At 41.3% G+C, this 27,500-nt stretch overlaps 1 protein-coding gene across 2 annotated transcripts in view; it reads right to left on the minus strand.

Moving 5' to 3' along the window:
• Window positions 1-27,500, minus strand: part of uts2r (urotensin 2 receptor) — a 49,511-nt gene that overhangs the window by 1,566 nt on the left and 20,445 nt on the right. For both annotated transcript variants that reach the window (XR_014602302.1, XM_084078967.1), the window contains exon 4: window positions 1-649. This exon is cut by the window's left edge. The gene's annotated coding sequence lies outside the window, so the exon portion shown is untranslated. The remainder of the gene's footprint in view (window positions 650-27,500) is intronic.

Below are 27,500 nucleotides of genomic sequence, written 5' to 3' on the forward strand. Positions count from 1 at the left end.
CAGGTCTGTGGCCTCTGCCATTACTGACATTACTGCTACGTAAAATAGAGTATATTTTGTAAACAGAAACCACTGATAGGTTGACGCCAGCGATGACTCCCTGCCCTCCATCAGCAGCGAAACTCTCCCTTCGCTGTCAGATAACTGCAATCCATCTTCAGTGAATGGCAGTTTTGGAAATACATTTATATGTACATATGCTGTACACAATTTATGTTCATATACACACCGCATGAGGGTGAGGGTGCATGGTAAGTTGAGAGAGAGGGTCAATGTGAGAGAAATGGGAGGGGAAATTAATTCAAATATAATAATAATAATCGCTTGTGTTCTGTTAGAGCTAGGTGCAATCTTTTCCTCTTTTGTCAGTACAACAGGAAGTTCAGGGAGTGACAGGAGGATGGTGCATGTTTATATAAACAATCCCTGGGGAACAGTGGCAGACAGTTCCTCTGTTCCTGACCGCTTCAAATAGTTTGTGTTCTCCGCATCCACTGTGATCCACTGTGACTGGAAATATATCAAACTCTTTACAAAGGAAACAGCTCTTCTGGTTTAGGGTCGGCCATCCATCATCTCCCATCAGTTTATTTACCGCCTTTTCCTCTTCAACACCCCTTCCTCAGTCAGCAGAGCTGCTTCTTCATACCTGTCAATGAGACACGGGACATAACAGGCTATTATTATTACTCTGCTTGTAAATCCTTCTTAATGCAGTTGACACACACACACACACACACACACACACACACACACACACACACACACACACACACACACACACACACACACACACACACACACACACACACACACACACACACACACACACACACACACACACACACACAAGCTTGCAGATACAAATAGAGAGGCTTCAGTTATAAGGGTCTGTAATGGTGGACACATCTACATGTGTCACGGCATCACTCCCGTCAGCTTGTTCAGCCACATATAGACACACGCATGCACGCACGCACTCTCTCTCTCCGCACACATGCAGAGAGAGCTAAATCTGCTCAATCTCCCAGTAGTCATTGTGACAGGAGTGAGAGCCTAGTTAACAGCATCAGATAAGCTGTGTGAACAATATCTACAAGTCAGACGGCAGCTGTGAGGTAATCATCAAGCAAAACACACTGAAAATGTTCAAAGTGTTCATTTAACTCTGAGAGTACAGCTCAGAGGTAAATTAACACTCCGGATTTGTGCTGTGTAGAGGTGAGGAAAGCAAGGCCCTCTTGTATCCCCTTAATGGTTCAGATAACAATTCATTTATGGAAAAGGTTTATGCTCATGCCTCATTTCCCAAGATGGTTTGCTTGTTTTGATATCAAAGGGATTTGCTTTAACACTGGTTTGTTTTTTCCTTCTTTTTTTATACTGCAACTATAATAATCTGCGCCTTGAGAGCAGACAATAAAAAGGTTCAATTTTCAGCTCTAGGTTTTAGCTTGCAGTAAAACCCTCGCCCATCAGCAAGAAACAGGTTTACAGCAATGTGTGTGTGTGTGTGTGTGTGTGTGTGTGTGTGTGTGTGTGTGTGTGTGTGTGCGTGTGCGCATGTGTGTGCGTGTGAGTGCATTTAGCATGTGCAGATGCCCTTTAACAACAGTCACTCTTTCCACGTGAATTTACAGGGCTCCTACAGTGGAACATGGAGCATCACCCAGGCCTGTGAACGTGTGGGAGCTCTGTCATTAAAACGATGCACTCACAGCCACACACATACGGTGCATGATGGCACATATCATAGACGGACTTAGAGGAGACATTTTCCACCCTGGCCTGTTTGTGGTGTTGCTCCTGGCATGAGAACTGCTGAAAGGGAGGATCTCTATCAAATCTTTCTCCCATACAGTACATTCACTCATTTAAATGTTTCTCCCTAGTCTTTCTTCTCTCTCTCTCTGGTTAACTTATGCACAATTTGATGACCTTTTGAACAGGTCTGCCAATGCATTCAGGGTGTTGTTGGCCTGCCTGCGTAACATTACCTTTCCCTTTGAGACAGAGTTCAAGGATGGGAGCGGAAGTGGGCTGGGGTGGAGGATTGACTCTAGTCAATTGATCACATTTTATGTTTCACACGAATAACAGAATCTATTTTCCTCATTTCCATTCCAAAGACATATACTACGGCGTATAGCACTGGTGTGCATATACTGTATGTGTGTGCGTGCGTGTATGTGCAAGGTCACGTGCATGTGCACAAAGCTTTATGAGTAATTCGCTTGGTCACAAACGGATGTGTGTGCGTGCATTTAGACTCCTCTGGCTATGTGCTGTAAACTATATTAGCGACAGATGAAGGCAGGTTGTGGGAATTGACAGATCAACAAAGCTACCTCCCCAATGTCCCTGAAGCTCACAGCAATCTTCACTATGTTGTTCAGCCTTTTAGATACCAGCGGGCAGAAAATAGACAACCCCCAGCACTAATGGAAAGATCAGAATCAGAATCAGTCTTTGTCACATCACATTACAAGTAAGGTGGGTGAAAGTCTTAGTTGTGCAGGCTTATTTCACCCACCTTGCTTGTAATAAGCTCATTTAATGCTCAGTTTGGTGTTATTTCTAACAGGATGTGATGTGGGAGGATAGGATTAGGGAAGCGGTGGAGTGTGACTTCTCGTTAGGCGCCAGGAGCAGCACCCTCAAGCCTGAGTTATGCTTGCTTGCGCTTCATGTCTTGCACCGAAAATGTCAGGTCTCCAAGCTCACAACGCATCGCTGTGCGACGCGCTGTGAGCTTGTAGATCTGACATTTTCTGTGGGAGACACCGGCCCACAACAAATATAAATCAATCCTGCTACCCCGGGAGCACATTGCATTGCTAATTGCACACTAACAAGCGCAGATGTACACACACACACACACACACACACACACACACACACACACACACACACACACACACACACACACACACACACACACACACACACACACACACACACACACACACACACACACACACACACACACACACACACACACACACACACATACAATCTAACAAGCACACTTGTACACACACCCACCTACAATCTAACAAGCACAGTTGTACACACACCCACCTACAATCTAACAAGCACACTTGTGCAGTATATAGTATTTTACTGTAAATACACCCACATACACACAAACAAGCTCACTTGTTGCATACTGTATACCCACACAAATGAGCACACATACACCTCATAAACCCACATACACTCAATCAAGCACACATGTACATACATACAAAGTTGTGCAGATGCACAGAATTATACTTTGTGAAATGCATTTACATACTGTGTGTGTGTGTGTGTGTGTGTGTGTGTGTGTGTGTGTGTGTGTGTGTGTGTGTGTGTGTGTGTGTATGTGTGTGTGTGTGCGCGCGCGCGTGCGTGCGTGTCAGGCTGAATCTCGGTGATTAAGAGGAAGCAAGTATAAAGTGAGCCAAGAATATTCAGCAAATCAACATGTTTCCAGCTGGCCTGGTGCTCCAGGGCTTATAGCTACATTATGTTTGCAGTAATGATAAGTATAGAAAACTGATTATTCTGCAACTTGCCCTCTTGCCAATATCAGAGGTTTTGTGCGATTTTGATGATCCACTGAAGACTTTAAGATAGGGAAAAATTACTTTTTGAATAGTTTTATGCCTGATTTATATTTAGTTGCGTGCCAGTGTCAGAATCAGAATCAGAATCCAACTTTATTGTCACATCACTTTACAAGTATGGGTGAAATTATTCAATGTGAAGGCCCATCAATGCAGTTAAAAGATAGATAGAGAATAGAAGCACAGTAAAGTGCATTAAGTAAAAGTGGCTAATGTGCAATGTCTCACTCATTTTCGGTATGAGACCATGCGTGAACAAGTGTAAATCAGGCTTTAGTTGAAACAAAAGCATGGCTTTAACATCGTTGTATGCCTATATTATGCCTACATTAGGCATGAAATCCTCAGTGATAATTTAACTAACAAAACCTAAACTAAAGGTGGACTCCTAGGTTGTCTTTTTACCCTTATAAACAGTTAAATCCTCAGTGTTGATTTATTTTTATTTTTTTCGATGCACTCTTTCCCTCTCCCTTTCCTATCTCTCTCTCTTTCTGTCTTTCTCTCTCTCTCCTTGGCAGATTTGTTTTCTCCTCCCATGACTTCCTGTGATCTCTCTATCATACTACTATGACGCTGGGAACACAATACCCACTGCAACTATTTTCCTCATTTCTATTCCAAAGACATAAACTATACGGCGTAGGACTGGTGTGCATATACTGTATGTGCGTGCGTGCGTGTATGTGCAAGGTCACGTGCATGTATACACAAAGCTCTATGAGTAATTTGCTTGGTCACAAACGAATGAGTGTGCGTGCATTTAGATTCCTCTGGCTATGAGCTGTAAACTATATTAGCGACAGATGAAAGGCAGGTTGTGGGAATTGACAGATCAACAAAGCTACCTCCCCAATGTCCCTGAAGCTCACAGCAATCTGCACTATGTTGTTCAGCCTTTTAGATAGCGGGCAGAAAATAGACAACCCCCACCACTAATCCAGCTGCACAGTGCGGGCATGGCACCTGTTGACTGGAGACCAGTGTGAGGGAAGTGAGGCGTCATGCTCGGCTTGTGTGCCCTAGCTGCCAATTTACCACTTTCAACCTGCCCACCCTATTTTGGCCATGTCATTATAGGCGAAAGGTTTCACAGAGTTTCACTGGAATGCTCTCTTCTCTTTCGATAACTCTCTCCTCTTTTCATCACTTCCAATTGCTCGTTCTCTAAATCCTAAGAATTTTCTGAAAAACGTAGTTGCTATATGAAATGTCTGGAATTTAAATTACAATGAGTGTGCGCGTGCGTGCGTGCATTGTGCACACATCGATATAGTTGTTCTGTGCTCCCAGCCAATATACTAAAACTAATGAAACACCAACATTTTAGTTTACTGAAATAAAAATAGAGACGAGGCTTTACAAAAGAACGAAAACCAACTGACACTGTATAGTGTGTTTACAAAAGTAACTAAAACTAACTAAAATCATAGAGGAGATGTCCTCAGTTTTAGTCTTTCTCAAAAACCTACAAGCTTACAACGCATTGAGATGCTACACTTTGTGAGCTTTTGTGGATCTGCTATTTTTGCTATTTTTCAGATTTTGTTGGATCTTGTCCCTGACTGACTACCCCCTATTACAATAAAAAACTAAAACGAATAAAAACGAAATGAAAACAAAGCTTTAAAAAACTAAACTGAACAAGAATACCAGCTTTTAAAACAAATTAAAACTAGACTGAAAAAAGGGGGGGAAAATTGAAATAAAAACTAATATGCTATAATAGCTAATAACTAAAATGCTATAAACTACTGTATAAAAACCTTGCGCCCGGCCCTCCTGCCTCTCGCTCTCGCTCTCTCTCTCTCTCTGTCTCTTTCTCTCTCTCTCTCTCTCTCTCTCTCTCTCTCTCTCTCTCTTGTGGGACATTCAGACCTGCTAATCCTGTCTTGGATTAACACAGGAGCTCTGCCTTATCTCTGCCCTACAGCACCCCAGGGCTCATGCATACAGAAGCTACATCACCAGACACTCTCTGGACACAACTAAAACGATACCTTGTGGAGTGTGTGTGTGTGTGTGTGTGTGTGTGTGTGTGTGTGTGTGTGTGTGTGTGTGTGTGTGTGTGTGTGTGTGTGTGTGCGTGCGTGCGTGCGTGCGTGCGTGCGTGCGTGCGTGCGTGCGTGCGTGCGTGCGTGCGTGCGTGCGTGCGTGCGTGCGTGTCTATATATCTCTATCTACAGTATCTATCTACAGTATCTATCTGCAGTGTATCTATATCAATATATTCTATTCTAATACACGTGACCAAGGACACAAGAGACAGCAACTCGGAGAAATCAAGCAGATTTGATTTTAATAGAAGGGCTATTTGGCAGTGGATGGAATGATGGCATATAACCACATTTACACTGTACCCGAGTCTCACATCACTGAGAATAAGCAATTCATGATAAATAACAGCACACAAAACCCTCTACAATTGACCTGTTTATGTGTGTACACTACGTACATTTTTGTGTGTGTGTGTGTGTGTGTGTGTGTGTGTGTGTGTGTGTGTGTGTGTGTGTGTGTGTGTGTGTGTGTATGTGTGCATATACACAAATCCACGGATTTGAAACCAGCCATTGCTGCGGTTTCAATGCTCCGCGGACGCGACACCGCAGCAATGGCCGCCTACAGGCAGCTACAGGCAGCGCGTCTGTGGATTCGTCTATTAGGGGTGGGACAATACCCCTTGAATAGAGGTGACATTGTTATCAAATTGATTGTTTTAATGTTTCACCGTTGGGCAGTTGCAATACTGTGTAATTGCAATAATAATGTGATTGTTACAAAATCTCAAGGCACACCAGGACTTGTCTCACACCACACCAGTGTGCCTTGGCTCACCATTTGGCAGTGGTGGTAAAAGTATAAAAAATGATAAAAGTATCAATATTGCAAAGTAGAAATACTACAGTTACAAGTAAAAGTCAGTCAGTCAGTCAGTCAGTCAGTCATAAGGGACATAGCCTCGTATTGGCCTGGCCCCCGGGTCCGGTAAAAGAAGCCATGCAGGTGGTTGGATTTTTCTGTTAATTATAATTTGCTCCGAGATGTGTTTTTTTTTTCTTTCTCGTGATGTCCCTCCAGTATCGCTGTCCTTTGAACAAAACCAGATAATAGCGTGGCATTATGGCAGCAAATAGCCTGCCATCATCCAGGGGATGAGGCATCCTGCCAGAGAGAAAGACAGAATGTGTTTGTGGATTTTACACTCATATTGTCCTCTGGGTGCTGTTTCCTTGTTTCATTCTGGTCAGAGCTGGGTTATTGTGTTATTGTGTTATTGTGTGTGTGTGTGTGTGTGTGTGTGTGTGTGTGTGTGTGTGTGTGTGTGTGTGTGTGTGTGTGTGTGTGTGCGTGCGTGCGTGCGTGCGTGCGTGCGTGCGTGCGTGCGTGCGTGCGTGAGAGTATGTGTGTTTGTGTGTTTGTGTGTTTGTGTGTGTGTGTGTGTGTGTGTGTGTGTGTGTGTGTGTGTGGTCAGAATTTTGCACGCCTTGTTCCCATTAAGCTCTGTGTGATATCCGTAATTCTGTTTAATTTACGTAACATCCCTCTAGTGCAACGCAAAGCAATTAATTTATTTTACGGATGAATTGAAACAATGCTTTTTTATTAATTTATGGTGAAATTGAGTACCCTGAACAATAAAATGTTTTATGTGTTCCATTTCAAGCAGCTGAACTGAACGAAATATCGTCTTCTGCTGTTAATTCCGTAGAGGGGGAAAAAACAGGAGTTTTGCAATCACATCTGAAATCATGGAGGTTCCTTGGAATTGGAATGAATGGACTAAATGAAATCACAGGCATCACACAGAGCTTAGAAGTGTAAGGCTGCAGCATACCTCTTGCGGAAGCAAAGTCATAAGAACAAAATGAAGTACGTACTGTAACTGCAGAGCAAATTATCCAACAAAGTTCTTTTTGGCACTTCTTGCATTTCTACACCACTGTAAGAAACCAATGTCAACATTGTATGTGATTGCCTTTGGTCATATATTCAAGGTCCTCGTGATTTATTATGTTTTATCCCCGCAATCTGCCAGCAATGAAATGCAATTTTAATGTTTTGAGGAAAGGTTGGCTGAGGAGGTTAAGAGGTACAAAAAACAATATCATCCCTCTCTGAGGGACTACAAACACAACCTAATGAAAATTAATTCATGACGGCACACTTTGTCCACTGAAGAGAGTGTCTGCCACCGGAAACTGCAAAAATCTATGAGACAAATAATTATGACAAAGCGCATCAGAGGTTGATGAGAGGAGACTGGAGATCGCAGGAGGCAAAATTTCCATTCCAGAACTGTAATTAAGGTCTGTGTAAGGTGCAAGATCTAATATGTAGACCACGGAAAACTTGTTCTGTTTCGGGAAGCTGATAAAAGTTGACTGTTTGAAGTATGCTGCCAGCTTTACACAGTCCTGTCACTTTGAGCTAAATGTGTTTTAAGTCCATTATAGACTGATATCCTTGTTAAAGATGAAAAGCTGCAAATGGTGTCACATTTTGCATATCTGTGGATACGTAAGTGATAACTGATTCATGCCAGACTTTTGAAAAACACATCCTCCTTTTTTTCAGGAATTGTCAACAGATGCTGTAACACAGTGAAATCCTCATTACTAATTTACCCATTTTTAACTCAGTGACATAAAGTAATGGATGCTTACGGGTCCATTTGATTACATTTGTAGTGAGTTAAATTAACACTGAGTATTTTATAGTGTACGTTATACAGTATGCACTTCTTTGTGTCATCAGTTGGTCTCATGCAGGGAAAATAACTCTTATGGCTCTGTATACTTTGTACTGTATGAACAAACCATAAGAAAGCCAGCAAAGTATAATCATAGGGATATCATATCATATCGAAGTACAATCTCTGGGCCTTTGATAACTGCTTATTTTGCCTGTACCTGTGATGTACAAGATCCATAATCCTGCCCCTCCACCACTAAAGTGGTTTGTATCAGTATTCAGATAACATCACGGTATAACAAGCACTTCCACCAGAGGAGAATGTGTATTGCAACGCATGCCCCCACAGATTAGAGAGCTTCACAACACTCTTGGAACAAAACACACCCAGCCGTGTAAGACAATGTTCTGCTGCTTAACTCTCAACCAGACCTTTTCAAGAAACTGCAAAGTGTGGTTGTACCGAGCGATGCATGTCCAGATTCAAGATTTTATTGTTACATCTTATAAGCTACATACTGTAAGTAACATGTTTAGGTTTTGATTCCTCTACTCAAATGTATAGCAGAAATTAAACAAACAATAACAATCAAATAATAAAAAATAAAGAGCAATGATAAACAGTAACGTCGGTGAGCTCTGTTATGTCTCTTGTCAGTGGCATCCTCCACATCGTGGATTGGTTTGCAGGATTGGTTCCACTTGAACAAAATGCCTCAAAACATCAACGCAGCATGCGATTTCCGTGAAACTTTGTGCACACGTTCCCACTAGGCTGAGGAAGAAATGCCACCCTTTTCACATTGGCCTGTTAAAGCGCCACCTACAGGTCTAATTTAGCAAAACACATTTTTGTAACAAAATGCCTCAAATCATGAATGCAGTGTCCGATTGAAAGGCCTAAGAAGAAATGGCACCCTTTTCACATTAGCCCCATTATAGCCCCACCAGGAGGCCACAATAACCTACCTGGCCTGGCGGAGACCTGTACTCCGAGGAGCACTTTTTCTAGTTTATTTTGTATCATTGTTTGTAGCACTTGTTATTTGTCCAGAGTTGAATGTTTAATGGACCACAATGGAAACAAGCCTTTGGCTTCTTTGTGTCTCATCCATTTGGCATTTCTTTTTTTTTGGTACTCGTTGTACTGCTGTAGTTTTCAATTATTATATACAATAACCACTTCAGCACTTTATATACTTTGGCTATTTGAACATAGCAACTCTAAGCTCACAATGGGTCGCGATGCAATGCATTGTGATGTAAGTGTGCATAATATGTTTGTGTTCAGTCTTGATATCCATGTACCAGTTTCATGTGCAAGTGTCTGTGGTGTGTTTTACACTTTTTCTAGGTCTTGTCATCCATAAGCCTGATTGTCTAGGTAAGGAGCTATCTACTGACAGTGGCCCTGTGGCCATGGAACGATTTCCAAATTGAACAATTTGAAAATTGTTGAACATTTTAGCCTATGACATAACCAAAATAGGGTGTTGAAATTAGTTGAAAGCAGTGGTGGAAAAAGTACTCAAATGTTTTACTATATCAATACTGCAATGTATAAGTATCTCAATGTACTTAAAGTACCAAAAGTAAAAGTACTAAAATGTTTGAAAATAGCAGATCTACAAGCTCACAACGCGTTGCGATGCAACGCGTTGTGAGCTTGTAGATCGGCTATTTTCAAATAGCCTAGGTATAAAATAGGGTATAAGTGGTTAATGTATATTTTATAATATAATAATTTATATCTGCAAAGTAACTACTAACGTTTTCAAATAATTGTAGTGGAGTAAAAGCACAATATTTGCTTCTGAGATGTAGTGGAGTAGAAGTAAAAGTATAGGCAATTGGAAATACTCCAGTAAAGTAAAAGTACCTCAAAATTGTACTTAAGTACAGTACTTAATTACTATAGAGAATGCTCTGAGCAAAATCATTTTCATTGTATTTATACTATGTATCTATACACATGACAAATAAACCCGAACTGAACTGAACTGAACACCACTGGTTGAAAGTGATGAAAAGTAGGCTAGCAGAGGTCTTGCGTCAGAGAGATGGGACACAAAGCATCATCGTGGTGTCTGGCCCGGTATCAGGGGAGCAAGGGTGATGCCTTGATCAGATTCCACTTAAATGGCATGCTGCCATGCTTCATTACCACGATGGAACAGCCCCATTGCACACGCCAGCTTGTGTGACTGTCAAAGCTCTTTCATGGCTTAGTTCTAGCATATTAAATGTACCCTTGACCCAGGGCATACACCAAGATTCAAAGCCGGTTGGCGAGCCACACAGCTGTACTGTGAAGCTAACACTAGGTAGAGACTTTGAGAGATTCCCCGCTGATTTCATCATTGTACTGTTACCAGATGCTACTGTGGAGAGCGCTGTCATATGGCTCAATCGGACATGCAAGCACAGCGTCCCTCTGGATGGCAAGCTACAGTATTTGATTCAAGTGTTTAATATAACTCTGAAAGTGTACACTTTTGTTCAAAGTTGGTTTGTGAACAGAGTAAATTGGGTCCCCAGATTATTTTAGACATTGATCAAGGTCCCCCATGTCTGTACTTGGTCCCCTCCTTTTTCCCCTCTACACCAAATCTCTTTACTGCTATTTTCCCCAATATCTGCCTTTCTTTGGCAAGTATGCACCTATTATGCCCAGAGGGACACTCAAACTATAGTTCATGTGGTTAAACTGTGAAGATACATTGCATGCTGCATTATGATGACATTGCCAAGAGAACTCATCACACTGTAGAATAGATAATATTTGCAGAACTCAAACTCGACGGCTAATTCTTAAGAAAATGTATAGTCCTTTTAGCAAAATGACAGAAATTTGAGTTCTGGTGCTTGTACTTTGGCACAGAAACGTGCATGTGTGAACACCCCCCCCCCCCTCATACACCCTGAATGCACACACACAGTCCAGAAGGAATCTAGTAATGTGGCAGCGTTTAAAAGCTCTCTAACAAGCCTACGTCTATATAACAACCACAGTGTGGTCTGATGAAGTCAGCGCTAACAGCTTGAGCAAATATACCCTAAATCTGGGTGCTGTGAGTACGCAGTGTACTACTATGTGAACATGCATGTGTGATTAAGCTTATGTATTTGTGCATGCGTTTGTGCGTGTGCATGTGTGGTGTTGTCCGGCGCTGTCCGTGTGCGTGTGCGCGGCGCGTGCACGTATTCGTATACTTCGGAGTTTTCATGTGTGGAAAGCATGTGCTTGTAAGCCCCTTGCAGCACTCCATAGACTATGGGCAGTTGGGTTTATAGCCTAAGTGAGAAAAGGCTGTGGCAGTAAAAGTTTGCCCCTGAGTGCTGGAAAAGAAGCGTTTGTACTGAGGGAATTAAATACTCCCTGTGTGTCTGCTGAGTGTCTGTCTGTCTGAAATCTGCTCTGTTTTCAGTGGGGCAAATGGTGGTTCCTTCACTACAAGATCTGTCTAAGAGTTAAAGGAACATTCATGGATTTTTCGGTGTGTGTTAACACAGACAAGAATGGGTTTGAATTCATGGGGCAGGTGTTTGTCTTCAAGGTTTCAAGGTCTTACGTCATTCGTCTCCACCAACCAACAGTTATTTTTCTCCTCACCTGTTTAAAAACAGCTCTCAGCTATTTTTTATATCAGTTTTATGAAGCCTACTTCTTGTGTGTGTGTGTGTGTGTGTGTGTGTGTGTGTGTGTGTGTGTGTGTGTGTGTGTGTGTGAGTGTGAGTGTGAGTGTGAGTGTGAGTGTGAGTGTGAGTGTGAGTGTGTGTGTGTGTGTGTGTGTGTGTGTGTGTGTGTGTGTGTGTCTGTGTGTCTGTGTCTGTGTCTGTGTCCGTGTCCGTGTGTGTGTGCTCGTGTGTGTGTGTGCTCGTGTGTGCGTGTTTTATGACTTTCTCCTTGGCTATCTTCGTCAAGGTGCCAGAATGTGACTTGGATATCTTTACATCCACACATCTCACATTTCACTTGAACCAAAGCAAGCAGCACTAGACAGCCGCATGCATGCGGCCAACGCATGCATGCATGAGTTGGCATGAGTTTATTTGCAGAACAAAGAGTCACAGCTTTTAAGAAACACTCCTGCATTTGTGTCTGACAGATGAGAGTATCTCATAGGGGCCATTTGAACATGATACCAATTCCAAATGTGCAGCTAGCACGCTGTCAGACATCAGTGGTCGAATGAGAGTCCACCCCCCAGTAGACAAGCGCACTGAGTTGTGAATAACAATTTCTCTGTCTCTGGCAGCACTGTTTGCATTTTGTTCTCAAGCTATTTGAATTCTAATGATGCCTTTTGGAATGATTTCCCCTAATTTCCTTGATTTGCTGCCTAATGGAAAGTGATTGTGCACTGAGGTTTCTGCATGTCTTCAATTCTCAGATGCGTTCCAGACCGAGTGGTGACAAAGGCGTCTTCCTAAGTCGGGCAGCAACAATAGTGCCGGAAAACAGAAGGGCTGGATACAAGAGATAAAACATCTGACCCTTGCTGTTGATTGATGAGATTATTGCTAAATTGGTCATTCAATGTGGAGTAAGTGCTATCACGTCAACCTCTATGTTTATGACCTACTGTACCCACGATAATAATGATAATAATACCTGGAATTTATATAGCGATTTTCTTAAGTACTCAATTTCGCTTTACGTGTGTGTGGCAGCCAGGGGGAGAGGGCAAAAAAAAACAACAACTTTACTTTACTAGGAATAAAAACTAAGTAAGATAAGAATAAAAAGCATGAAGGCATGCTTTTCTGTCCAGGCGTGTGGAATTAGCTCTAAACTTTAGACTAGTTTGCCTTCATTTACGTTTTAATGAAATGTACATCAATTCCTTTTGATTCAATTTGGAACTGTAATGCATTTTGAGGACAGTGATCATTAATGAAAGTATCAATTGCAGTTTGCATACTTACAATGTGCTGTTCATACTTACAATGTTCACTTGAGTTACAATTGACAATCTATTCACACATGCACGTACGCACGCACGCACGCACGCACGCACGCACGCACGCACGCACGCACAACAGACAGACAGACAGACAGACAGACATACATAGGTAATGGTACAGTATAGAGGGAAAAAGGAGTGGGCCAAGGGGTTTGAGGAACCCTCGTGATATGGGTTTAAGTAGTTAAATTGTGAGGTCTCTTGCAGTACAAGTTTAGCTGCCATATTCCCTAGGGAAGATACAGCAGCTGACCAATCAGCACAAGCACCCTTTTTTCCATTGAAATATATCTGGAAACTTGGAGATTTTTATAAAAGGCCCAGAACTAAATTAAGTGGACATGGGAGACCTTATTTTTGGCCACTAGATAAAAGGCAACATTTGTGAAGTAAAGTTGAAAGTGTGTTCCATTTATTATGCACAGACTGTGCAGCACAGTATTTGGCTTTCATCAGTTTTTCTTTCTTTGTGTGTAGATAGATAGGATGTCATGCCTAACTAGGCCTTTCTAATGGATGATGCCATTCCCCAGATATCTATCATGCTATGCTTTTAAAGGCAGGGTTCCAAATTGCTCCCCTACTTTGACTGTTAAGAGAGGCAAGGTCAGGATGCTCTTTTGGTTTTTAAGTGCTGTGTTTGTTTAGGCCAAGCGTGTGCGTCATGACTTATAAATTACATACAACGGGAAGGGAGACCTTTATGAAGTTATGGGGAAAACAAACTAAGTTGATGTTTAGAAAATAATAAAGCAAGCAAATGTCAAGTGAGATTATTAAAAAAAATATATTTGATGTCTGGCACAATGTCCTCAGCCAAGGAGGTGATTCTGGGCTCGGCGTATTCATTTACTTTAATGTGAGTGTGCGGGTGTTCACTTATAGCAGTGGTTGTCAAACATTTTCATGTCAAAGTTCCCCAAATTGACATGTACTGTATTTGGCCACAGACCACCCTTTGAAAAGACTAGACAAAAGTGCCCTTCTGGCGTTTGGCCCTTTCCTATGTGAACTGAAAGTAAAGGAGAAAAGATTTGGTATATTTTTCTTGCAAAGATTTTATTTTTATTTTTATTTCACTTAAAGCACTCTATGGCCACTTATTCATTCATTCATTATTACTCATAATCATGCTATAATGCATGATATCAGATTATAATACATTATGAAATTGTTATGATGTATTCCAACTATTATGACTATGATCCTGATTCCTGGCAAAAAGAAACAAATCTGTGAGGGACCAGTAACTATAAAGTATTATGCTACGTGACCTTATTAGTGATTATAAAAGGCTTTATAATGTGTTATACAGATCAGCGGTGCGACCTAGGTTCACACCTACCACGTAGCGGCCCAAACTCTAGATATACCTCTAGTATAAATAAACTTGCCTCCTACTGCCCCCAAGCTATACTGTATTTAACAAAGTTTCTGCTTTCTGGCTCTGTCTACTGATATCCCCCACCCAAACTTAAGGGTCACATTATTGCCATGGAGGCACAGGTCAAAGAGAAATATCGGGAAGTATGTCTGCAAGCTAACTCACATCACTGTCATTCAACCACATCCCTAACATTATTCTGGAAACAGATTAATATCTATTCATATTTGCACTGGCAATTTTCACAGTATGGTGCACAACTCTATAGACTCTGTGACAAGGCTGTCATGGCATTTCTAGCTAATTGTGTGTGTGTGCCCTCATGTGTGCGTGTGCCTGCCGTGTGTGTTTCAATTGCGAGATTGCGAGTGAAGGCGTGAAGTCCTTCTACTGATTATGGTCTGAAATTATATGATATTACAATAAGTAGCTGGGTAGCCCTGTAATTGCGTTCTGATTGCATCGTTTTTTTTATAAAAAAGGTATAACTCATTCCAGCTTATCAAGGAAAGAATATTGAAAATAGGACACCAGAAGCCATCGCACAGAGGGAGATTCTGAACATTGGAATGAATATAAACGAAAGTCACAAAACATCACTATTCACTGGGAGTAAAGATACAGTACTATGTGAATGCAAATATATAAAGTATTTTTCTAGTACAATCTAGAAATATAATAAATTTAGTTAATGAAATCGCTGATGTTTGCATCTTTTCAAGGGATTTCATTTGTAGATGACAAATATGCCTGAAAGCCCCGAAGATAAAAAGTCACAAATTATAGTCCATACCCTGGGCTGAATAGAAAAATCAGCTTTGTCAGGCCCTGCCTATGCCAATGATCAGTGGCCATGTGCAATTTCAGACTGATTGGCCTATTGAGGAGAAAAAAGGGGTGCAGTTAGTCAGAAGGACAGCGTTTTCTAGATTTTATAGTGGGCTGTCTCGGCTTCTTTTATTCACGTGTAGCAATATGGAAGGAGGAAGAAAAGAGAAGTCAGTTCACATCTAGAGATAATGCTTATAAAATCTATTTTCATTTTATATTATAAAATAAAGTTTAAAAAAACGTATGTGAACACTTTCATTCACTTCCAAGTAGATATTCAATACTTTATATGAGGTTACACCATTTGACATTTTCAGGCACATTCTGTAATTTTCATAGTAAAAATGGGGGAAATGTCATTTCAAATTACATTATACCGACATGGCTACAAAATGTACATTTTAAACAAATCTGATACATGCCTTTAAAATAAGATTTTGAAAGATATTGAAAATGTGTCATCTTGTCAACCCCATTTTGTCACTGACCCACAAAGGAACTAGGAATAGCAGGGGGGAGATTGGACTATAACTTAATATGTACTATGGACTATGCATTGAACACAGAATTCCGAATGCTTCCACATTCAAAGATTGTGGTGGGGTACACAGACAAGGACTCAATCTAATATAGTCTGACTTTATTCACATTTTTATGCTGCCATTTTTCTTAGAGCTTGTTCTTTCACAATGTATCTATCTCAGATAAGAGAAGTTAGTTCAGCACAGCCCTGGGCTGGCAGGTCTTGCGATATAACATATTTATTACAATAAGTTAGCTAAATCTAGTTAGCTAATCTGTCGGACCTTCATCAAAGCACTACAGTACATTACATGTCCATTAGTAAAACCAGTGTGCTATTTCAGCAACAACTCATGACAGGCCATATTATATTACCATTATATCACTGTTAAGTGGAGTTATTCGGCCCGAGGAGTCTAATTTCTACAATGGATGCTCAATACAAAAAGTGGAGCAACGATACATTACATTTGTACTCGCTCATAGCTTCACTTTACTGACAGAGCTTGCGTAAGAAACAGTGCTATAATATGAACAAACTGTTGTTCTATCAACAAAATGCTTCATGTAAAACAATGTAGTTGTAAAACAGTGGTTCTCAACCTACCCAATATCCAGGTACTGTGAGCAGTGGTGTAAAGTAACTAAGTAGTACATTTACTCAAGTACTATTCCACTACATCTCAGAGGCAAATATTGTACTTTTGCTCCACTACAATTATTTACTTGTTACTTTGTAGATTTTGATTATTATTACGAAACATACCTTACCCACTTCAGCCCTATATACATTTCGGCCATTTGAAAATAGCAGATCTACAAGCTCACATATGGATATTTATTGTTGTTCGTCCCAGATACATATTTTAGCATACCCAAATGCATAAAGAATTAGGTAAAAGTCCCGTTGAGATTCCAGATCTCTTTTACGAGGGAGGGTCTTGGCATACAAAGTTACAAATTAACAAAACATTTACATACATAAAACAGAACATTTAAAGGAGTAGTTCATCCAAATAATTACTTATTTTCTATCAATTACACACCCCATGAAGCCTTGAATTCGTGGAGATTGTTTAGTTTTTGTCGCATTCCTAAGCCAATAATTTGATGACCAGCGGAGTCTCCGGTAGGAAACTCAAAGAGTCTCCTACTGAGTCTCCTATTGACCTGGTCAACAAATTATTGTCTCAGGAATGCGACAAAAACAAAAAAATCTCAGTGAATTCAAGGCTTCATGGGGTGTGTAATTGATAGAAAATAAGTATTTTTTTGGGTGAACTACTCCTTTTAAATGATGGATGCAAATGATGTCCACTCTGCCTTCACCCGGACAGATCTGTAATAGACTCCCACATCTGTCCACTTCCTTCCTCCCTCTCTCTCTCTCTCTCTCTCTCTCTCTCTCTCTCTCTCTCTCTCTCTCTCTCTCTCTCTACATATGCTCCTATCATGTTTAACTGCTTTCACTCACTGTCACATTTCAGTGGATAATCCATTTAGCCCTGGGTGGGATAGAGATTGGCAGAATGCTTATTGGTTTTTATCACGTACGTGTTGCATCCATCTGCATCGCAATAAATGAGTTACTGCATCTGAGTCTCCAAATATAAAGTGAAGATGACACACAGTATAACATTTTGGTCAGCCTGCGTGCGTATGAGTGTGTGTGTGTGTGTGTGTGTGTGTGTGTGTGTGTGTGTGTGTGTGTGTGTGTGTGTGTGTGTGTGTGTGTGTGTGTGTGTGTGTGAGTGTACACACTTGTATTACTGTATTGTGAGGGCCAATCGTCCCCACAATTATAGTAGAAATTGAGCAATTGACCATTTTCCTGGTCCTCAAAAAATATTTATATTATTTATACTTAGTTGCGTGCCGGTGTCATGATCCAAAAATAGCTGATTTACAAGCTCATAGCTTGTAGATCTGCTGTTTTTGGCTTTAGGGAGATAAAAAAAAAAATGACTGACCTAAAATGTTGATGTCCTCACAAGTATAGCAATACAAGCGTGTGTGTGTGTGTGTGTGTGTATGTGTGTGTGTGTGTGTGTGTGTGTGTGTGTGTGTGTGTGTGTGTGTGTGTGTGTGTGTGTGTGTGTGTGTGTGTGCACACACATATTGTGGGCTTTATTATCATCTTGTTTCACTGGTGCTTCAAGTCTGGCCCATGCAATTGTTTTGGGACGTCCAAAATGTAAAGGCCATAAAAATAGGGCTTTATGTCATGTTGATAGCAGAGCTGTCAACAGCAGAATAAATGTTTGAGCCATTAGTCATTGTGACGCTGCAAGTTTCATCTGGATTTTGAAGTTTGTTCTTATTATCGCCACTTATTCCTCAAAGTCTGAGTAATGCATTTTGATTCTTGGACGGCTCCCGTGAAAAAGAGATGTGTATCTCAATGATAGAACGGTAGGTTAGATAGACCACAAGACGAATCAAGGGTAAAGCAGCCTTTTAAACTGCCTTTAAACTCCTCCAAATACACTTATTTGGTTGTAACTAAATAACACGCACTTAAGAGTTCAATTGGGGTCGCTGAACTCTCCAACATAATCTAACTAAAGCCCATATTAAATTATTTCTCTCAAAGCAGAAAAAAGCTCATATAGGGTGACTGTGCAACTGTTAAATGTACCATTCCCAGTTGGAATTAAACTCCTAACGCTGCCAGTTTTTAGCCCTGTTATCTACAAAATGGAGGAATACTTAAATTGTGTGCGCCGACAGCACTTTCAAGATTGATAAAGAAATCAGCGCTGTTGTTAAGACCAGCTTTTTTCAACTCCTCCTCCTCACCAAAGGTCAAGACATATCTCCCCCCAAAACAGTTAGAAATCGCAATCCATGCTTTCATTTCATCAAGACTTGACTACTACAATTCCTTATACCGGCATCGAACAACTGCAATTGCAACTGCAATTGGTCCAGAATGCTGCTACTCGTCTGCTAGCACTTGAACATATAACCCCTGTCTAGGCCTCACTTCACTGGCTCCCTGTACATTTTAGGATTGATTGTGAGGTTCTCCAATTTACTTTTAAATCTTTAAATGGGCTGGCCCTTCAGTATCTCTCCTGGAACCCTACACCCCAGCTAGAGCTCTGAGATCTGCTGACAAGCTACTGCTGGTCGAGCTCAAAACTAGCAAGAGAACCAGGGCCGCACGGGCATTTGCGGGTGCAGCCATAGATATTGAAACCTAGATACCTCATTAGCCTCTGCAGTTCGTTGGAGCGACCTGTATCGTATGGTGGCCGCCATATTAGAGGACACGGGCACTGGCCAATCACAGCGCATTGACTACTGGCCAATCACAGCGCGTCTTTTCCAGGACTTGTCAGAATCTAGTTGTGGCCTCTGATTGGCCTACCGAACGCCCCCTTCTGTGAGTTTCCAGCTTGCCCCCCGGAAGCGGAAGCAAGCCCGCGAAACAGACGCCTCAGAGCCAGAGGGGGCGTCTACCTTTATATGTCTATGGGTGCAGCTCCTAGGCTCTGGAACAGCCTGCCCTTCCGTATTAGATCTGCTCAGTCCATCAATGTTTTTATCGAATGCATCCAATGTTTGTTTTATTTTGTGCATATACGTGTTTGGTGCTCATGTTGACACTTGCTTACAGGTATATGTTTTTGCTTTGATTGTTTTGCTCCTGCTCTGTACAGCACTTTTGTCAATCTCGGTTGTTTTAAATGTGCTCTATAAATAAAGTTTGATTTGATTTGATTTGATAAATTGGTCCAAAGGCTTTGGAACACGCAAGGCATCACACAGGCAGCCCATCAAACCACCTAAAATGTACTCTTAACTCGTTCATTCTTTCAATCAGGAAAATGGATCGACATTTTCTGAATTAGAGGAAGAACTAAGTCAGAAAATACAGGTGCATAGCTAAAAAACAAGAAGATAAAAAATAGTAGCTATTTCTGTGTCAATCAGTGCACGGGACATAGGTTGTTATTGCTGTTTTCTTAAGTGGACCTGTAGTGCAAAGGAAACTGAGATTGATTTTTACCTCGGATTGAAATTGACAAAACTCCACATGCACAGCTTTAGCAGTTCAATCTCTTTTTGGGAAAAATTGGGGAAATGTCAGTTCTAAAGACTGCTGGGAATGGCACTGTGCAGTCTGAAAGTGATTTGAAAGTACGGTATACACCGGGATCACTCTCTCAAAGCTATTCTCAGAAAGGTTCATTATGTTATTCTCTGAAGTATAGACCCATCATAATAAGCCCCCCCCATGTGATATAGCCCTGCCAGGAGGGTGTAGACAACCACGTCTCCTCCGATATACGTGGATTCACCAGAAACTTATTTTCATCAGATGGGGTATGTATATATATCATAAATGTAGGAATTCTATAACAACATTTTATAAAACCAAAACAATTATTTAAATAAATTGGTTCTTATTAAAGAAAAGACAATAGGAACAGAGAGAGAGAGAGAGAGAGAGAGAGAGAGAGAGAGAGAGAGAGAGAGAGAGAGAGAGAGAGAGAGAGAGAGAGAGAAATGGAGAGTCACCGCAGGAACGATTTAACCGTGTCTCTGGGAAGCCTCTTATTTGTGTGTATGTGTTGGCGTGATGTGTATTCATTGCAACGATGGCCATCCCACAGGAACATGTCTCACTGGACAATTAGTGGATGAGAACAATCAGTAACAGACATGTAATGAGTAATGGGGTCTGATTAATGTGAAACCTCAAGCCAGTCCACTTCATTAATTCAGCTCCATCGAACTTGGCGGGGGCTCTTGTTCTCTGATGTCTCTTTCGTTCTTTCATTATTTTCCTTCTCTGAGTTCCCACTCGTTCTTGGGCAATCCCGTTATAATCTCTCCTTTCTCTCTCCTGGTCTCACAGAGAGAGAAAGACAGAGCGGGCCAGGCTAGAGTGAATGCACATTTTGATACTGCATTAACATAAAGGTAGGGTAAGTGATATTTTTGGGTTAAAACAAAAAGTATTTTGTTAAAGGTTAAAGCACTATATTCTGATAGTAATCATTGCTATAGAGTGTTTGTTCAGTAACAGGAGTCTCCCCGTCTCTCCAGCTCTTTAATAAACAGAAAATACAGCCAATCAGGAGAAAGTACCCATTTTTAAGCTTCATTTTTATAGTGTTCCGGTTCCAATTTTGCCTGCTCATTTCTTAGTGTCATCACTTCCAATTTCACTTGTTTAATCTATATCCTGATTGAATTCTCTATCCTGATTGGATAAAATTGGAAATGAAACTGAGACGAAAATGCATTTTCTGTTTTATAAAGAGCTGCAGAGACAAGGAGACTCCTTTTACTGAACAAACACTCTATAGCAATGAGTACTATCAGAATATAGAGCTATTTAACACTTTTTGGTTTTTCACCAAAGAAAATCACTTACCCTACCTTTAACTTATTGCACCCCATGTTTCAGCATAAATCCTCTCTCCATGTGCTGACTGTATACCTATACTTTCTGCCTGTTCTGCCACTGTGCTAGTTTATCCTGTTCTTCCAATTCCATACACAACATGTATTTGCTGAAATAACCTCTCCTGGTTCAGCTGCCACAGGTTATCAGCACAAAGGGCATGCCAATAGCTTTCTAGAGTTCACTGACCTGGGTACCAAAGCTGCTGTACCAAAGCCGCTTTACATTATCTCCCCTTTGTGTGCATCATTATCATTGCCTCCCACTGTTCCGGACCAAAGGTATTCACCTTCACCAGACTAACATTCACAAGTCAAAGCACAAAATACAGGTGCACATATTTAAAAAACAGTAGCTATTTCTTTGTCAATCAGTGGGACATTTGCCTATTGCTGTTTTCTAAAGTGGGCCTGCAGTGAAACCAAGAATGATTTTACCTGGGATTAAAATCGACAAAACTCCACATGCACTACTTAGCAATTTAATCTATTTCTGAGAAAGAATGGGGAAATGTCAAGCAGATGCAGCAGATGAGAGCTATAATTGCATGGTCATTGGCCACACGCAGAAATGTGCCCAGGTGCACTGCCCTGATGCACGACCACACACGCACGCCGCACGCACACGCACACACACACACACACACACACACACACACACACACACACACACACACACACACACACACACACACACACACACACACACACACACACACACACACACACACGTCACATACACATGATGATGATGCACTACAATGGGGTATATATATCGTAAATGAAGGAATTATGTAACAAAATTGAACAAAACCTTTGTTTCTTAACCCATTTTGGGCAGGAACCCCTATTTTTAACAACACCTTTCAGGACGGGAACCCCATTTAGGGTTCTTGTTGCCATGTACAGTATGTAGCTTTTTTTGTAATTTTTTAATAAATATTTGAAGTTTTTCAGAAAACTTACAGTAGGTCAGGATTTAGAAGGTGTTTTTAGAATCGGCCTCAGGTCTAAATGGGTTAATAAAGAAAACACTAAATGTATGGTATTAGGTTCAAAGTAACCATTCATTAAAATCTGTACCAATTTTACACACCGAAGTAAAGTTATTAGGGATTATTGTTGATAGCAAAATGTCTTAGTTGGAATTGTCAAATTGATCAACTGGTGAAAGAAATGGGCAGAGGTATGGCTGCTTTAGCAACATACCTAAATTATTTTTTCCTGAAAGTAATACTATACGTTTTGTATTTGTTCACACCATAAGTGGTCTAATATAACAATTAATGTAATCAATGTAATATGAGCTATACATCCCAGTCAAATCTTTGAGATTTAAGGTTGAGTTCTATCAGAGATCTATCAATTTCAATTATGCTGAAAATGTAATTGTAATATAGATAATATATCGTATGTATTAGGCAGGTTATGAATCAATGTCTTTGTGTTGTATTGTACTTTGTGATGAGTCTGTTGTATGACTGTTTTGACTGCATTGATGCTGGTTGAGACCCCAGGAAGAGTAGCTGCTGTCACAGTACAGTAAGCCAACAGGGATCTAATAAATAAATAAAAATCTCTGTTCCCCAAGAAAGTATAGCTAAGAAATAGTGTGACTTTACAGAGAGAGAGAGAGAGAGAGAGAGAGAGAGAGAGAGAGAGAGAGAGAGAGAGAGAGAGAGAGAGAGAGAGAGAGAGAGAGAGATGGAGAGGGCGAGTCACCACAGGAACAATTTAACGGTGTCTCTAGGAAGCCTCTTATTTGTGTGTGTGTGTGTGTGTGTGTGTGTGTGTGTGTGTGTTGGCGTGACCTGTATTAATTGTAACGATGGCCACCCCACACGAACATGTCTCACTGGACAATTAGTGGATGAGAACAATCAGTAACAGACATGTAATGAGTAATGGGGTCTGATTAATGTGAAACCTCAAGCCAGTCCGCTTCATTAATTCAGCTCCATCGAACTGGGCTCTTGTTCTCAGATGTGCCTTTCGTTCTTTCATTATTTTCCTTCTCTGAGTTCCCACTCGTTCTTGGGCAATCCCCTTAGTCTCTCCATTCTCTCTCCTGTCACACAGAGAGAGAGAGCGGCCCAGGCCAGAGTGAATGCACATTTGACCTTCTATGTGCTATGTGTATATTAATTTGATACTGACCTTATAGCGCCCCATGTTTCAGCATAACGCCTCTCTCCCTGTGCTTATACCTATGCTTTCTGCCTGGTCTGTCACTGTGCTTGTTTATCCTGTTCTTCCAATTCCATACCTCTCCTGGTTCAGCTGCCACAGGTTATCAGCACAAAGGGCACGCCCATAGCTTTCTGGAGCTCACTGACCTGGGTACCAAAGCTGCACCAAAGCCGCTTTATCTTGTCCCCCCTTCGTATGCTTCATTATCAGTGCCTCCCACTATTGCGGACCATTGGCATTCACCTTCACCAGACTAACATTCACGCCTCCCTAGAGTTCCTATTTAGTTTTTCGTTTAATTCTCCCTTCATTATGATATTTGTTTGCGCTATTCATAGAGCAAAGATAAAACCTTCAGCCTGCTTCACTAATGAAAGAGCTTTATTGTTTCATAGTCATTTTTAAAACAAAGCAAAATAAATGCATTCTGAGCACATTCACATCTCACTTCATTCATTTTTTCATTCATATTTATAAAATACTGCCAGCGATGTTCTACTGGGAAATACACAGTGTTTCTGTCCTTCAAAGGACATTTAGTAACACTTAATCATATTTTATTATCCATATTTGATAAGAAAGTATCTTCACTGTGACACGCACGCACGCACGCACGCACACACGCACGCACGCACGCACACACGCACATCCTTGAGGATTTGTTGAAACAACTTGTTTGCAGCATTACGGCAATGCACAGTGTTCGTCTACCTCTAGGCAAAGAGTCTAAGCTCATGCAATCAAATCCCTGGCATCCCGTTAATCCCCAAGACACACACTTCGGGCATACACACAAAAAAAAGGCCTGTTAAAACTACCACTTTAATGCCGAGCCCCAACGTATTGAATGTGTTCCCTGAGATGGCTCATTTGATCCCTTTATTTGTGGACTTGAGGTGCCCGCGCAAGGGCACTGCTATATTTGTATTCCAGCTCCGGGGTGCAAACATGCCACCTCAACCAATAGCTCAGAACACCAGTCTTCTGATAAGACTCCATGACCTCAGGGAGGTCTGTCTGTAAAAGAGAGGTCAGAGAGAGGAGAGGGAGATTGATCATGGAAACACTAGAAGTAAAACTAAATGTGAAATCCTGAGGGTTCATTTAACTCACATCTGTACACTCTCTGAGTTCCAAATGGATTAAACAAACCTTAAAAAGTTAAAGTCTGAGAATGTAACGATGGACCCTGCACTCTCACAGTTAAACTAATACCCAGGATTTTGCCGGCGCTACTAGAGAAGGGTGGTAAAACCGTACAAGGCAGCCAAGTATTGTGGGATCCCCCACCTAGTTCTTGCGTCAACTGAAAACCTACATAGTCATTTTGTGTCTTGAATTTCACGACCGTTGGGCGTTGAAGACTTTCAAATTCCCCACCGCGTCACTTAAGAACTACACAAACGGAAGAACGGTATAATTACGAAAAGAACACAAAATGACTTCTACAGATGCGTGATGCGTGAAGTCCAAGAACAGTGATGTAGCTACGCATCCGCTGATTACATTTGGATCATATGAGGACATTGGAGATGACATTGGAGCTGACCCGAGCTGCAGAACTCTCGCAACCATGGGTCAGCATTCCTCAGCCCAGACTGGGTCACGTTCCCCATGCAGGAAAGAGCTGACAGTGTAAACGACTGCATAACTGTGTGTCGACACTGTCATCATCAGAGAGTTGAAGTCCTATCTTTTAATATGGCATTTAATCAAATAAAAGTTTAGGTCTAATATCTTCATGCTTATATTCTATTCTTATTTAATCATCAATCACCATGCTATTTGTTATTATTTTATTTGGTAGTATTTACTATGTGAGACCATGAGGCATTTTATGTACTACCATACATATTTACGATACTATGCATTTACATGTACATTTTATGTGAATTTACTGTATATACACTACAATGTACTAAGTATATAGGTGCTGTACAAATAAAGTTATCATCATTATATTTTGTATTATTATTATGCATTTTATGTAATAAATACAGTTATTATTATGATCATCATCATCATGATCAGCAGCAGCAGCCAAAGTGTAATACGTCAACAATAGCTGTCCTGTCCTGGTTTCTGTCCTGCTCTTTGCTCCTCACGTGCACACCAAACGGGTCCATTATGTCTCGTTAAATTGACTGTCATTTGTCCTCTACCGTAATCACCGTCCAAAACTCACAATGCTGTTTTGTGAATCAGGATTTTTGTTTTTTTTTTGCTCCGAGGTGGTTTCCATACAGTATTTGTTTCCCGGCTGTGAATAACTCTTGGCAAAACCTGAGCACATGCAATCAAACTGGACAGCCAAATGGCACTTAGCTTTGTATGGCTATTGTTAACAATTCTTGTGCATGATATCTCATTAACCCATTGAAACCGGGAGAGCATCTGTGTTATTTTAGATTTTAACCACTTTAACCGTTATAGTACACTGTACTTTGGCTATTCAAAAATAGCAGATATACAAGCTCATAGCACGTCACTTTGTGCCGCGCTATGAACTTGTAGATCTGCTATTTTTAGCGGTGCCAACCGCTCTAAGCTTGACTTTGTCCGTATGTCCGTCCGTCCGTCCGTCCGTATCAGCACGGGATGATGAGCACGGGATTTTACACAGCTATAACTCCAGATTGCAGCATGCCACCAAGTCCAAATATGGTATGTGGACTTAGACCACCAATAGGGACGAGCATGACTTGCTGAAGTTAGCAAAGAGGGGTCCAGGGACCCCCCGCGTATGTTATGTCCGTCCGCCCGTTTAGGGCACGGGATTTTAAACAGCTATAACTCCAGTTTGAAGCCTGCCACCAAGTCCAAATTTGGTATGTGGACTTACACCACCAATAGGGACGAGCATGAATTGCTGAAGTTATCAAAGCGGGGTCCAGGGACCCCCCGCGTATGCTATGTCAGTCCGCCCGTTTAGGGCACGGGATTTTAAACAGCTATAACTCCAGTTTGAAGCCTGCCACCAAGTCCAAATTTGGTATGTGGACTTACACCACCAATAGGGACGAGCATGAATTGCTGAAGTTATCAAAGCGGGGTCCAGGGACCCCCCGCGTATGCTATGTCCGTCCGCCCGTTTAGGGCACGGGATTTTAAACAGCAATAACTCCAGTTTGAAGCCTGCCACCAAGTCCAAATTTGGTATGTGGACTTACACCACCAATAGCGAGGCGCATGACTTGCTGACGTTATCAAAGAGGGGTCCAGGGACCCCCAGCGCCCGTATGAGCACGGGATGAGCACAGGATTTTAAACAGCTATAACTCCAGTTTGCAGCATGCTACCAAGTCCACATTTGGTATGTGGACTTAGACCACCAATAGGGACCAGCATGAATTGCTGAAGCCCCGCCCCCTCTGTCTTCCCATTGGCTGGCCTTCAAACAGCCATAACTCAAGTTCGCAGCATGCTACGGAGTACAAATTTTGTACATGGACTAAAACCAGCAATAGGGACGAACTGTAATTACTTAAGCCCCGCCCCCTCTGTCTGCCCATTGGCTGGGCTTTAAACAGCCATCATTCCAGTTTGCAGCATGCTACCAAGTACAAATTTGGTAAGTCGACTCAGACCAACAATAGGGACGAACTGAAATGAGTTAAGCCCCGCCCCAAAGGCACCGCTTCCTTCACACAGGGTGTGATTTTTTAAGAATCGTGAACATTATGTGCAAATCTTTGAATATATATTTAACAACAATTTTAACTCATATCTTTGCTTTAAACTGATTTTTTTTTCAAGAAGCCCTCCTCCCCCCGTCTATAACCAGCATGATGTTCTGTTGGGCACCGAAAATAGCCAATCGATCAGTTATTTTCAGTGAGCGACACCAGCGTCCAACTAACTATAAAACTAATCTACTATAGATTG

Source organism: Gymnoscopelus microlampas, assembly GCF_963454915.1.
Source record: "Gymnoscopelus microlampas genome assembly, chromosome: 14".
NCBI lineage: Eukaryota > Metazoa > Chordata > Actinopteri > Myctophiformes > Myctophidae > Gymnoscopelus > Gymnoscopelus microlampas.